At 45.5% G+C, this 14,373-nt stretch overlaps 1 protein-coding gene and 1 pseudogene across 7 annotated transcripts in view; one reads left to right on the top strand and one right to left on the bottom strand.

The window, feature by feature from the left end:
• Positions 1-14,373, bottom strand: part of smtnb (smoothelin b) — a 553,824-nt gene that overhangs the window by 312,696 nt on the left and 226,755 nt on the right. The gene's annotated exons all lie outside the window — the stretch shown is intronic.
• LOC137383051 (U2 spliceosomal RNA) lies at positions 12,568-12,676 on the top strand (annotated as a pseudogene).

The raw sequence follows: 14,373 nt of genomic DNA, 5'->3' as shown, positions 1-14,373 counted from the left end.
GGAACTGTATCCATCCAAGCAAGTGGAGAGTATTCCATCACACTCCTCACTTGTGCGTTGTAGATGGTGGACAGGCTTTAGGGAGTCAGGAGTTACTCGCCACAGGATTCCTAGCCTCTGACCTGCTCTTGTAGCCATGGTATTTATATTGCCACTCCAGTTCAGTTTCTGATCAATGGTAACCCCCAAGATGTTGATAGTGGGGTATTCAGTAATTGTAATGTCATTGAATGTCAAGAGATTCTTTCTTTTTGGAGATGGTCATTGCCTGGCACTTGTGTGGCGCGAATATTACTTGCCAATTATCAGCCCAAGTCTGGATATTGTCCCGGTCTTGCTACATTTCTACACTGACTGCTTCAGTATCTGAGGAGTCACAAATGGTGCTGAACATTGTGCAATCATCAGCTAATATACAAAAATATGAATTAGGAGCGAGAGTAGGCCACTCCATCCCTCAAGCCTGCTCCACCATTCAATAAGTTCATGGCTGAACTAATTACTCCACATTTCCCCACTTCTAACCTTATGATTGAAGGAAGGTCATTGATGAAGCAGCTGAAGATGGTTAGGCCGAGAACACTACCCTGAGAAACTGCTGCAGTGATGTCCTGGAGCTCAGATGATTGACCTCCAACAACCACAACCATTTTCCTTTGTGATGGGTACAACTCCAACCAATGGAGAGTTCTCCCCCTGATTCCTATTGACTCCAGTTTTTCTAGGGCTTCTTGATGCCATACTCTGTCAAATGTTGCCTTGATGTCAAGGGCAGTCACTCTCACCTCACCTCTTTTGCTCGTTAGTTTAGCTCTTTTGTCCTTGTTTGAACCAAGACTGTAATGAGGTCAGGAGCAGAATGGCCCTGGCGGAACCCAAACTGAGCGTCACTAAGCAGGTTATTGCTAAGGGGGTGCTGCTTGATAGCACTGTCAACGACACCTTCCATCACTTTACTGCTGATCGAGAGTAGACTGATGGGGCGGTAATTGGCCTGGTTGGATTTGTCCTGCTTTTTGTGTACAGAACATATCTGGGCAATTTTCCACATTGACGGGTAGATGCCAGTGTTGTAAATGGCTGGACAGCAGCCATCCAAACACAAAGTAAAAGGATTAAGCAAGAAACAAGGGGTGGGTGGGGAAAGAAAAAACAAATCAGTAAAAAAAGGAGAAAAGGAAAATATGGGGGCAGAGGTTATAATCTAAAATTATTGAACTCAATGTTGAGTCCAGAAGGCTGTAACGTGCCCAGTCAAAAGATGGGGCTGTTCCTGGAGCTTGTGTTGAGCTTCATTAGAACACATGTAGCAGGCCAAGGACAGGAAGGTCAGAGTGGGAGCAAGGTGGAGAATTGAAATGACAAGTAACAGGAAATTTGGGGTTGCGTTTGCGGACTGAACGGAGGTATTCTGCAAAGCGGTCACTCAGTCTGCAATTAGACTCCCCAGTGTAGAGGAGACCACATTGTCAGCAGCGAATACAGCACACTAAATTGAAAGAAATACAAGTAAATCGCTATTTCACTTGGAATGAGTGTTTGGGGCACTGGACAGTGAGAAGGGAGGAAGTAAAAGGGCAGGTGTTGCATCGCCTGCACTTGCATGGAAAGGTGCCATTGAAAAGGGGAGAGATGTTGGGGATGACTGAGGAGTGTACCAGCGTGTCACAGAGGAAACGGTCCCTTCGGAATGCTGAAAGTGGACTGGAAGGAAAGATGTGCATAGTGGTGGCATCATGCTGGAGGTGGCGGAAATGGCAGAGGATGGTCCGTTGAATACGGAGACTGGTGGGGTAGAAGGTGAGGACAAGGGAACCTGTCATGGTTCTGGGAGGGAAGGGAAAAGGTGGGAGCAAAAGTACGTGTAATAGATCGGACAAGGTTGAGGGCCCTCAGTATGGAGGTCTGCATTGTCGAACAGATGCGACAAAGACGGAGAAACTGAGAGAATGCAGTTGAGTCCTTACAAGAAGTGGGGTGTGAGAAAGTGTAGTCCAGATATTGCGGGAGTCCGTGGACTTATAGTGAATATTGGTTGATAGCCTACCCCCAGAAATGGAGACAGAAATGTCGAGGAAGGGAAGGGAAGAGTCGGAAATGGATCATGTGAAGGTGAGAGAACCGTGGAAACTGGAAACAAAGTCAATGAAATTTTACAGTTCAGGGCGAGAGTAGGAAGCGGCAGTCATCAATGTATTTTTTTTTATTTAGAGATACAGCACTGAAATAGGCCCTTCGGCCCACCAAGTCTGTGCCAACCATCAACCACCCATTTATACAAATCCTACATTAATCCCATATTCCCTACCACATCCCCACCATTCTCCTACCATGTACCTACACTAGGGGCAATTTACAATGGCCAATTTACCTATCAACCTGCTGTAGGAGGAAACCGGAGCACCTGGCGGAAACCCATGTGGTCACAGGGAGAACTTGCAAACTCCAGACAGGCAGGACCAGAACTGAACCCGGGTCGCTGAAGCTGTGAGGCTGCGGTGCTAACCACTGTGCCGCCCCAATGTACTGGAAGAAGAGGTGAGGGAGGAGGACCTGAATAGTTATTTTTGAACTGTTACTGGACATTGAACAAACTTGCTTAAAAAGACTACAGAATAATGATTGCAAACATGGCTGCACATTTGCATTCTAAAAGACAGTTGCCTGAAGAGACAATGGGAGCACTCCTTGATTCAATTAGCCAAGATGAATTTTGTCAACAGTGATGGTCAAGAGACATTGAAAGTCATTGAGCCAGCGTTCCACCCCCGCACTGAGAGAGTCTGGTAAGCTTGGAGGAATCCACAAATCTCGCAGGTGAGGCTGCTCCAAACAAGGAGCTAGTCAAATGACTAACCTGCTGCCAACATGGGGTTTTTTGAAATAAAAACAAGAAATGCTGGAAATACTCAGCAGGTCTGGCAGCATCTTTGGAGAGAGAAGCAGAGTTACCGTTTCAGGTCAGTGACCCTTCATCAGATCTATTAGAAATGTAAAAGGTTTTAAGCAAGTAAAGCGGGGGTGGAGCAAGAGATAACAAAAGAGGTGTTGATAGGACAAGGTCACAGAGAATAACTGACCAGAAGGTCATGGAGCAAATGCAAAGGGTCTGTTAATGGTGTGGTGAAAGACAAAGCATTAGTACAGAGAGGGTGTCAATTGACAGAAAAATGAACAGCCCTGGCCCCAAGCACAAACGTGAAAAAAACAGTGGGCAGGCACAGTAGAAACAAACTAAAATAAACAAAGAAAAAATAACTAAAAATAAAGAGGGGGGCCCGTCATGCTCTGAAATTACTGAACTCAATGTTCAGTCCGGCAGCCTAACCGGTAAATGAGGTGCTATTGCTCGAGCTTGCGTTGATGTTTTTTTGAATTGTGCCTGACACAGAACAGGTTTGGGAAGAGACTGTAACTGAACTTCAAGAAGAGAGCAGCCCCCTCTCTCACGCAAAGTTCCAGGGACCCACGGAAGTAACATAAGCCTCAAGACAGAAGACAAGCGAAAAAGTTTGAAAGTGTGCACTGGGCCCCAACGAGAACTGCAAGGCTTACCTTCAATCAAAGACTTTACATCAAACCCAAAGCCAGTCAGTAATTGAACTCCAGCTGTTGCTTCAAGCCTTTCCCCTTCGATTCTTTCTCCTTTTCTGTCTCTATTTGCGTGTGTATTTATCGCATATGTATGCTAGGGTGGTCGTGTTGCATATTTTTAGTAGTTTTAACTGAGTGAGAGTTTTAAGGTTAATAAACTCACATCTTTCTTGCTTAAATATGAGAAAACCTGTCTGGTTGATTTATTTGCAATCACAATTGGAGGGCAGTTAGCAAGGACTCACTGAGGGGAAGCTGAAGACACGGTGTTATAAAGGTTAAACCCTGTTTCAGCCAAACCAGGAAGAGGCTGAGAGAGGAGCCTTTCTCATTTGGTCGTAACACCTGTTTCTAGACTCATCAGCCAGAAGAAACATCCTAGCCAGATCTACCCTGTCACGCCATGTAAGAATTTTGTGAGTTTCAATGAGATTACCTTTCATTCTTCGAAACTCTAGAGAATGCAGGCCCAGTTTCTGCAATCTGTCCTCATAAGACAATTCCACCATCACAGGGATTAGTCTGGAGAACCTCTGCTGCACTGCCTGTATGGAAAGTATATCCTTCCTTAGATAAGGAGACCAAAACTGTACACAATACTCCAGGTGCGGACTCAACAAGGCTCTATACAATTACAGCAAGACATCTTTACTCATATACTCAAATCCCCTTGCAATGAAGGCCAATATACCATTTGTCTTCCTAATTGCTTGATGCACCTGCATACTAACTTAGAGTAACTCATGAACAAGGACACAGAGGTCCCTTTGGACATCAACACTTCCCAACCCCTCACCATTTAAGAAATAATCTGCTTTCTCTTTTTTGTACCAAAGTGGATCACTTCACACCTATTGACATTATATCCCATCTGCTATGTTTATGCCCATTCACTTAGCCTGTCCAAGGTCTCATGAAGCCTCCTTGCATCCTCCTCACAACTTACATTCCCACCTAGTTTTATGTCAAAGGCAAATTTGGACATATATTTGCTCCCCATTCCAAATCATTTCTATAGATCTGAACAGCAGTGGCCCCAGCACTGATCCTTGCAGTTCCCCACTAGTAACAGCCTGAGAATGACCCATTTATTCCTACTTTCTGCTTTCTGCCTGTTAACCAATTCTCAATCCAAAGCAGCATATTACCCTCAATCCCATGTACTCTAATATTGTTTACTAACCTCCTGCAGGGGACCTTACCAAAAGCCTTCTGAAAATCCAAATACACCACGTCTACTGGTTCTCCTTTATCCATGCTACAAAAAACTCCAACAGGTTTGCCAAACATGATTTCCTTTTCATAAATCCAAATACACCACGTCTACTGTCCAAATCACACTGGAGCTTCTCTGCATCCTCCTCACAGCTCACACTCCCACCCAGCCTTGTGTCGTCTGCAAACTTGGATATATTACATTTAATTCCCTCATCTATTAATATATATTGTGAATAGCTGTAGTCCTAGCACTGATCCCTGCGGTACCCCACTAGTCGCTGCCTGCGGAAAAAGACCTGTTCATTCCTACTAAAATAAAAGCAAAATACTGCAGATGCTGGAAATCTGAAATAAAAACAAGAAATGCTGGAAATACTCAGCAGGTCTGGCAGCATCTGTGCAGAGAGAAGCGAAAGGTCTCTGACCTTAAACGTTAACTCTGCTTCTGTCTGCACAGATGCTGCCAGACCTGCTGAGTATTTCCAGCATATCTTGTTTTTATTTTATGTTCAGTCCTACTCTTTGTTTCCTGTCTGCCAACCAGTTCTCTATCCATGTCAGTACCTTACCCCCAATCCCATGTGCTTTCATTTTGCACTCTAATCTCTTAATTGGGACCTTATCGAAAGCCTTCTGAAAGTCCAAATACACCATATCCACTGGTTTTTCCTTATCTATTCTACTAGTTACATCCTCAAAAAATTCCAGTAGATTTGTCAAGCATGATTTCCCTTTTGTAAATCCATGTTGACTTTGTCCAATCCTGTCATTGTTTTCCAAGTGCTCTGCTATTACATCTTTTATAATGGACTCTTGCATTTTCCCCACTACTGATGACAGGCTAACCGGTCTATTTCCTGTTTTCTCTCTACCTCCTTTTTTAAATAGTGGGGTTACATTAGCTACCCTCCAATCCATTGGAACTGTTCCAGAGTCTATAGAATTTTGAAAATGGCCAGCAACGCATCTACTATTTCTAGGGCCACTTCCTTAAGTACTCTGGAATGTAGATTATCAGACCCTAGGGATTTATCGGCCTTCAATCCCGTTAATTTCCCTAACACCATTTCCCTACTAATACTGATTTCATACACTTCTTCTCACTAGACCCTATGTTCCCCAACATTTCTGGGAGGTAATTTGTGTCCTCCTTTGTGAAGACAGAACCAAAGCACGTATTTAATTGGTTTGCCATTTCTTTGTTCCCCATTATAAATTCCCCCATTTCTGACTGTAAGGGACCCAGTAGATGCCGTATACCCGGATTTCCAAAATGCATTCGATAAGGTGCCACACAAATGGTTAATGGGCAAGATAAGGGCTCATGGAGTTTAAGGTAATATATTAGCATGGATAGAGGATTGGTTAACTGACAGGAAGCAAAGGGTGGATATAAACGGGACATTTTCAAGTTGGCAGGCGGGAGAGTGCCACAAGAATCAGTGCTGGGGCCTCAGCTATTTACAATCTATATTAATGATTTCAATGAAGAGACAGTGAGTAATGTATCTAAGTTTGCTGATGATACAAAGGTAAGTGGAAAGGTAAGATGTGGGAAGGACATAGACAGGCTGCAAAGAGATATAAACAGGTTAAGCGAGTGGACAACAAGATAGCAGATGGTGTATAATGTAGGGAAGTGTGAAGTTATTCACTCTGGTCGTAAGAATAGACAGGCAGAATATATTTTTAAAAGGTGTGGAACTTATAAGTGTTGATGTTCAAAGACTTGGGTGTGCTTGTACAAGGAACGCAGAAAGTTAGCATGCAGGTACAGCAAGCAGTTAGGAAGGCAAATGGCATGTTGACCTTTACTACAAGGGGACTGGAATACAGGAATAACAAAGTCTTGCTACAACTGTACAGGGATTTGGTGAGACCATATCTGAAGTACTGTGGAAAGAGAAGCAGAGTTAACGTTTCGGGTCAGTTGAAGGGTCACTGACCCGAAACGTTAACTCTGCTTCTCTTTCCACAGATGCTGCCAGACCTGCTGAGTGATTCCAGCATTTCTTGTTTTTATTTCTGAAGTACTGTGTGCAGTTTTTATCTCAACATTTAGGAAAGGATATACTTATATTGGAGACAGTATAGCAATGGTTCACTAAATTGGTCCCTGGTATGAGGGGCTTGTCCTATGATGAGAAGCTGAGTAAATTGGGGCTATTCTCTCTGGAGTTTAGAAGAATGAGAGGCAATCTCATTGAAACATAGAAGATTCTGAAGGGGATGGATAGGATAGACAATGAGAAATTGTTTCCACTGGTCGGGAAATCTAAAACACGGGGGCATAGTCTCAAGATAAGGGGCCGATTATTTAGGACTGAGATGAGGGGAAATTATTCCACTCAAAGGGTTGTGATTGCTCCATTGTTGAACACATTTAAGGCTGGAATAGACAGATTTTTGTTCTCTCAGGGAATCAAGGGATATGGCAAGTGGGCGGGAAAGTGCAGTTGAAGCCTAAGATCAGCCATGATCATATTGAATGGCGGAGCAGTCTCAATGGACATATGGTCTACTCCTGCTCCTATTTCTTGTGTTATACCTTGTTCACCTTCATTGCTTTCTATCTCTCTTCTTGTGTTTGGTCAGGTAACTACCAAAACTCGCTTTCACAGCCACATCTCCTTCCTCAACAACTGGTCTGACAAGGTAGAACACAAGAAATAGGAGCAAGAGTAGACCATATGTCCATTGAGACTGCTCCACCATTCAATACAATAAGGTCCGACTCCTATTTATTCCACGGGGATTCCAACTGAAATTCCACCCTTCGTGTTTTGGATCCATCCACGATTACAGTTATCTGCTAGACATTCAGCATTCCTCGAACTGTTGTTCTCGCCATACCCCAAGATCCACTCTCAGTGTGCTGCTACGTGCATATTCTCGATCTCTCTCTTATACAACACCAACTTATTCTATCTCAAAGCTGTCCTCATCCACAGTTTCATTTCATTCTTTGCCTCATCTGGCATCTTCACAAAAAAACTTTCTATCCTCCTTTCAGGTATGAAGGATCGCAAGCTTCAACAACTCATGGGTACCAACACCCCTCTGGATCCTTCTTCCCTTTCCCTTCCCTCTGACTCCATCTCATCTTCAAATCTCACCCCTTGCCATGTATTCACGATATCTTCTGACCTTCCGCTCACTGACTATCCTCAGCAAAGGCATCAGCTTCATCCCATTATGCCCCCACCCCAATGGATTTTGAGCTCTGCTGAGCTCTTCTTCCGTCATCTCCGCCTCTACACACACTTCTTGGCCAGGAGCCATCCCCGTTCAGCAGGCCCTTTTATCTGTCTCTAATGTTCTCCCTCCACCTGGACCCATCCCTCTGGCCTCTTACCCTCCCTCGATCTTTTCAGAGAACTGCCAGCATGACATCGGCCGTCTCAATTTCTCTGCTCGCCTCACTTGCTCTAACCTAGCTCCCTCTGAATTTGCAATACTCTGTTGTCTCATGTCCAACCTTAACATTGTCATCAAACCTCCTGACAAGGGTGGTGCCACTGTTGCCTGGCGCACTGACCTCTAGCTAGCAGAGGCTGACTGCCAACTGTCTGACACTTCTTCCTACCTCCCGCTGGATCATGACTGCACTACCAAACATCAAGCCATTGATCTGGACTGTCATGGACCTCATCTCCTCTGGAGATCTTCCTTCCACGGCCTCCAGCCTCATTGTTCCCCAAACCCGTACAGTCCACTTCTACCTCCTTCCCAAAATCTACAAAAAAGACTGTCCTCCTAGACTCATCATTTCAGACTGTTCCTGCCCTGACTCTGCTTTTACTCCCCTTGTCCAGTCTCTTCCCACCTACATCCGTGACTCTCCAATGCCCTCCATTACTTCAAAAGTTTCCAGATTCCTGGCCCTCAACATCTCCTTTTTATCATGGGCGTCCAATCCCTTTACACTCCCATCCCCCACCAGGATGGTCTGAGAGCTCACTTTTTTCTTGATTGGAAGCTCAACCAGTCCCCATCCATCACCACCATCCTCCGCCTGACTGAACTAGTTCTCACATATGAACAACTTCTCCTTCAACTCCACTCACTTCCTCCCAATACAAGGTGTTGCTATGGGTACCACATGGGTCCAAACCTGCCTTTTTATGGGATATGTGGAACATTTCTTGTTCCAGTCCTACTCAGGCCCCCTCCCTCACCATTGATGATGGTACATTGATGACTGCATCGGTGCCACTTCCTGCTCTCGCCCTGAACTGGAACACTTCATGGACTTTGTTTCCAATTTCCATCCTTCTCCCACCTTCACATGGTCCATCTCCGACTCCTCCCTTTCCTTCCTCGATTTTTCTGTCTCCATTTCTGGGGACAGGCTATCAACCAATATACACTATAAGCCCACAGACTCCCACAGCTACCTGGACTACACTTCCTCATATCCCACTTCCTGTAAGGACTCAATTCCACTTTCCCAGTTTCTCCATCTCCGTCGCGTTTTTTCAGACGATGCAACCTTCCATACTAGCACTTCCGATATGTCTTCCTTTATCCCCAACCAAAGGTTCCCTCCTACCGTGGTAGACAGAGCCCTCAGCCATGTCTGATCTATTTCACACACTTCTGCTCTCACCCTTTCCCCTCCCTCCCAGAACTATGACCCCCATGGCCTCACCTTCCACCCCACTGACCTCCATATTCAATGGACCATCCTCTGCCATTTCCACCACCTCCAACATGATGCCCCACCAAACACATCTTCCCCTCCAGTCTCCTTTCAGCATTCTGAAGGGGCCATTCCCTCTGCGACACCCTGGTCCACCCCTCAGTCACCTCCAATACCTCCCCCTTTCCTACGATACCTTTCCATTCAAGTGCAGGAGATGCAATACTTGCCCTTTTACCTCCTCCCTTCTCACCATCCAGTGCCCCAAACACTCATTCCGCATGAAATAGCAATTTACTTGTACTCCTTTCAATTTAGTATACTGTATTCGCTGCTGACAATGGTCATCTCTATACTGGGGAGACTAAACACAGATTGGGTGACCACTTTGTGGAACACCTCCATTTAGACCGCAAGCGCGACCCCGAGCTTCCAGTCACTTGTCATTTCAATTCTCCACCTTGCTCCCACTCTAGCCTGCTACAGAGTTCAAACAAAGCTCGAGGAACAGCACCTCATCTTTCAACTGGGCACTTTACAGCCTTCCGGGCTCAACATTGAATTCAATAATTTTAGATCATAACCTCTGCCCTCATTTATTTCTCTTCTAGTGTTTTTTTTATTGTTGATTCATTTTTTCCTTCTCCCACCCCTTCTTAATCCCTTTACTTTTGTTTGGTCAGCTGCTATCCTGCCATTTACACCTCATCAAGATACATCTTTTGTTTCTTTACTTGTCCCATTACCAATCCCCTTGGCGTTATACTGTGAAACGTTTTGTTATTTAACCTGTCTTGCCCTCCACCCTATCACAGATCTTCTCTTTTGTATTACCCCCACCCCACCTGCTCAAAACCTATTACATTTCTAACTTTTGCCAGTTCTGATGAAAAGTCACAGACCTGAAACGTGAACTCTGTGTCCCTCTCTGCCAAAGCAGTCTGGCCTGCTGAGTATTTCCAGCATCTTCTGTTTTGTTTCATATTTCCAGCATCCCCAGTATTTTGCTTTTAGATTCTGATGGCGGTCTTGTTTGCTAATCAGATGGTCACAGGTTAGAGCCCCAGGCAATCTGTCACTTGAACTTGCTATACAAGCTTATTTGCCACAGTACCAGCCCTGTCTGCAACCTGAAACACCGGTTCTGATAAAGCTTCAATGATTTTCAATTACTTTGGCCAAATCTGTAATAATAAAGCTCTACATCACTGAAAGAAATAATATAACTGTGACGAAAACCCCACAAGCCAAATGGAAATATTAATTTGGTCATGTGGAACTTTGCCTGAAGCTTTTACTGAGATTGCTACAAATAACTTCAAAAAACAGCGAGCAGCCAAGATGGCCACACACAATATGCACATGAGAAGCCAAAGGCCGGATGGAGACAGAGGTGATTACCCAGTCGAACCAGAAAAATGGGATGCTCTCTGATTCAACTACCTAAAATGGTTTTGTCAACACGTCGTCAAAAGTCATTGACACCCATTGTCTGTGAAAGAACCAAACCACCCCACCCAGTATGTCTGAACAGCCTTGAATTTCAAAGATCATTCCAGAAGATGCTGTTTCAATCAAAGAGGTGGTCACATCACATGACTGCTTGCATAACTCTGGGAGTTTGCGAATTGTGCCTCAGGAAGAAGTACTGTTACTGTAAGCCAAAAAGAGAGCTGCAATCTCTCTCTCTCTCCCTCTTTCCAGTAAAGTTCCAGCGATGCCTCAGATTCAAACCTGCAGCCCAGCACAGCCAGCAACCAGGGGACACGGATAAAGCCCCTCTTCTGCCTTCGGGAACCTGAGAAGCATGTCTGAACCGAGTGTGGCCCAGCAAGGACTTCAGGACTACATCTTCAACTAAAAGACTTTACTCCAACCTCCAAACTCTGTTTTTTCCTCTGTAACCTATTTGTATGTGCGTGCCTCTCGTGTGAATGTGTGCGTGGATGTGTCGCGTATTTTAGTAATTTTAATCAGTTTAGAGTGTCGAGGTTAATGAACTTACATCTTTATTGTTTAAACTCAAGAAGACTTCTCCGATTGGTTCATTTGCAATTATATTAGAGGAACAGGAGCAAGTGCTCAACGAGGTGGTAAGTTAAATCACTGTTGCGGTCAAACCAGAGAAGGGGCGAAAGAGGAGTCTGAAACCCCTTCCTCACACGGTCGTAACAATAACTTAGAAACAGCTGCACTAGGCAGATGAAAAAAATATTCTGATGAAGGGTCGCAGACCTGAAATGTTAACTCTGTTTCTCTCTCCACAGATGCTGCCAGACCTGATTATTTCCAGCACTTTCTGTTCTCATTTGAAAAAAAAGTATGGATTCCTGCACAGAATGTGAAATTTCCATTTGTAGCATATGATGAAACATCTAGAAATTAAAGCAGCACACCAAGTCAAATGTCTGGTTTGACGACATGCAGTATCTGCATCAGTTGCACTATGTGCAGCATCAGTACTGCTTAAGGCCCCATTTCACCCTAAAGCTTTTTACAACTGGCTTCACTCTGCATTGCTCTCTGGCTTCACTCTGCAATGCCCAGACTGGTCTAAACTTTGATCGAACAACATGCAATGTGCACACTAATTCAAATAAGGGCCAGTCCTAATGTAGATTCAGATAAAGCTAGTCAATCGCCTGTCTTTTGGAGATGGCGAGTCAAGGCCAAGTACAGTCTTGAGGTGAAGTGGGGTTAGAGTCCAGGGAATAAATGGGCCATGGCTTGCAAATGCAATTCAGTATCCATTTTATTGAGATACATGATGTTCTTATTTTTATATAATATTTGAATTTTATTGTTTATTTATTGTTACAGCAATTTAGGAAGCAGGGAAGTAGAGTTGGTTGGGCATAGAGTTTCTTTGCATTACAAATTGAGAAACTAAGATGCAAAATTGAAAAGCTGCAGTTCCACCAGAGTAAATTACAGCACAACAATAAGCTGACATAGGCAGTTTCCATGATAATGAATATGGGAATTTATATTGGAAATAGTTGACACAAAAAGGTGTGACAAAAATGTGACAGGTTGTAGACAGGCAGTGTGTACATTTACGATTCATAACATACTAAAGTCAATCTCCTGAAGTATTGCATACGGTACATACTAAGGCTTCTCGGCCTTTTGGCTAAGATCAAGTATAGTATCTGTTCTTATCAGTGCTTATTTGATTGAGAAGAGACCATGATCATTGCCTTTTGATCCTGGGGAAGCTTTGAGTAAAATGGCTATAACCAATTTTCGAGCTTCGGGCCAGGGAGTGCGCAACACCGTTCGGGTGGTCGTGAAGGACAAGGAAGGAGATGCACCGGTCGATCGCACCTTCTTCATCAAGAAAATTCTCTTCGATTGCTGCGGATTTCAAGCGACGGACGTTTTCTGCCTGCAGGATTTCCCCAGCAGTGGATACTTCGACGTGACGTTCCGGAACGTGGCGGGAGGCATCAAGTTCCTGAAGGCGTTCAAGGAGAAAGGGGACCGGGAGCCACTGTCGATCCTCACAGCGGAGCCGTTCTTCACGCTTCCGTCACAACGGGACCGGGTGGTGACGATTCACCTCTACAACCCCCATGTTCCGGTGGTGGATGTACTCACCTTTCTCGCCAGGCACATCGAGGTGGCCGGCAGCAGCACTGATGTCAAGGACCCCTTTGGGATTTGGACCAGCAAGCGGCAGGTCAAGGTGACCTTGAAGGTAGATCCCAGTGGAGCCATCATCCACCCTCCCTCCAGCTTCGCTATCGGGGGAAGTCGAGGCTTCTTGGTCTACGCTGGGCAGCCCAGAGTTTGCCGCACCTGTGGCAAATCTGGTCACATGGCAGCCAACTGCAGCACGGTTGTTTGCAAGAACTGCAAGGAGGAAGGCCATCAGACCAAGGACTGTAAGCAGGCGAAGTGTTGCAACTTGTGCGGTGCGGCAGGCCATCTCTACAAAACCTGCCCCAAACGCTGCCTCAGTTATGCTCAGGCGGCAAGGCCCAAGGGAAAGCCGGGAGAAGGTTCGACGAAGGCGTCCGGTGTTCGAAAGGAGACCAGCAACTTTCTCCGCAGTGAGGAACTTCAACCTGAGAAGGAAGGGGAGGCAGCGGAAACCAGCGACCCAGCACCTACCCAGCGCCTGGAATCCCCTCCTCCACAGACAGAATCAATGGAGGAGGAGGCAGCAGATGGACAAACAGGTCAGTGGCAAGTGGTCCAGAGGAGAACCACAAAGAAAAAACATCCAAAAGCCACCACCCAAACCAGTGGCAAGAGGAGGCTATCTTCTGAATCAGACTGCAACAACTCCTCTTCACTGGACGGGGGAATGCTGGAACGACAGCCCCTTCAAAAGAGGCGGCAGAACTCCGAGATGGATGATAAAGCATCCCAGCCCCCAGGCACTGGAAGCTGTGATAGGCCCGGCGTGCCCCAATCCCAATGCACCACACGTAACGACGTGGCCAACGCATCTCAGATCCGGGACGCCGGGAGCAAAGACACGTCTGGCGCACCTGAGCTCCGGGAAGCCGGGAGCAGTGATGGTTTCGAGGAGGAACAGATAGAAGCAGCTGAGGACAACCTAATCCCCTCTGCCTACAAGACCCCCCCCCGATGTCACCCGAGCGGAACAAACACTGCATGAAAAAGCAGGAGGGGTTTCTGAGCCCAACCAACGTGAAACTGCTTGCGCACACGATGGGTATGCAGGAACATCCCGAAGGACTGGGACTAGCAAGGACAAATGGTATGGGAAGCAACAAATAACTTTTTTTTAAAAAATGGGTGTAAGAATTGCTTCCATTAATGTGCGTAGCATTAAATCTACTACGTGATGTGTTTCAACCTTGGATTACCTTGCCAAGGTCAAAGCTGACCTACTGTTTCTGCAGGAGTGTGGAATACCACACCTCAGCACCTACAGGCAGTGGTCG

This window comes from Heterodontus francisci, chromosome 23 (assembly GCF_036365525.1).
Source record: "Heterodontus francisci isolate sHetFra1 chromosome 23, sHetFra1.hap1, whole genome shotgun sequence".
NCBI classification, from domain to species: Eukaryota; Metazoa; Chordata; class Chondrichthyes; order Heterodontiformes; family Heterodontidae; genus Heterodontus; species Heterodontus francisci.
This window is presented reverse-complemented; position numbering and strand designations above follow the sequence as displayed.